The sequence below is a fragment of the Cornus florida genome, unplaced genomic scaffold (genome assembly GCF_030987335.1).
Source record: "Cornus florida cultivar Cherokee Brave unplaced genomic scaffold, ASM3098733v1 CherokeeBrave_3.0.0_Hap2_Chr08, whole genome shotgun sequence".
NCBI lineage: Eukaryota > Viridiplantae > Streptophyta > Magnoliopsida > Cornales > Cornaceae > Cornus > Cornus florida.
Genome location: NW_026775578.1, coordinates 99,282,601 through 99,283,543, shown reverse-complemented (window position 1 = coordinate 99,283,543; position 943 = coordinate 99,282,601). Strand labels below are relative to the sequence as shown.

The following is a 943-nucleotide window of genomic DNA, read 5'->3' as shown; positions in this document are numbered from 1 at the left end:
CTTGTTCATTAAGTTCATTTTGCACTTGTCCATGAGGACAATGAGAAGTAGAATGAAGAACACTAGAGCAAGTCATACATGTTTCATTTAATGCACGGTGATAATGGTTAGGGAAGGAAGATACTTGGTTCACCGAGTTTTGGTTTATCAAAAATTGATTAAACCTTTGAGCTAAAGACTTCATTTTGGCGGCTATTTCATTTGAATGGTCAACTTGATGTAAGCCAACACTCTTCCTACCTTGTGAATTTCTACCATTCTTGGATGATAATGTTCTATGCAAAGAATTTTCACTCATGCTCTCATAAAGACGCCACACGTCATCCTCATGCCTATCAATGTATGAGCCATCCATGGAAGCATCAACCATACCCTTATAGTTGTCCGATAAGCTTCCAAAGAAATATTGAACTAATTTCCATTTGGGCATGCCATGATGTGGACACTTCCTAAGCAATTCATTGAAGCGTTCCCATGCCTCATGAAATGTTTCTCCATCCCCATGTGAAAATTCTTGAATTGAGGTCCTCATAGCATTGGTCTTTGAAACCGGATAGTACTTCTTCAAGAACTCTTTTTGCATTTCTGCCCAAGAAGTGATTGAAAAAGGCCTAAGATTGTTAAACCAATACTTTGCCTTATCTTTTAAGGTGAATGGAAAAAGTTTGAGTCTTAAAACCTCTTCCGACATGTCCGTATATTTTACGGTGGAACATACTTCAAGAAACTCATCCAAATGCTTGTAAGGTTCTTCACTTGGAAGTCCATGATAGTTAGGAAGCATTTAAATGGTTTGTGGCTTAATTTTATAATGATGTGCTCTAAATGGAGGCAATTGGATGCATGTAGGTGCATTATACTCGTTAGGCACATAATGGTCTCTTAAAGTAAGAGGTGGATTAGCTACTTGAGGTGCAACATGAACACCTTGGTTTTGAATTCC

The 943-nt window shown here is 38.0% G+C and overlaps 1 pseudogene; it reads left to right on the top strand.

The window, feature by feature from the left end:
• Positions 1–428: 428 nt before the first annotated feature.
• Positions 429–527, top strand: LOC132272047 (small nucleolar RNA R71; annotated as a pseudogene).
• Positions 528–943: the final 416 nt, after the last annotated feature.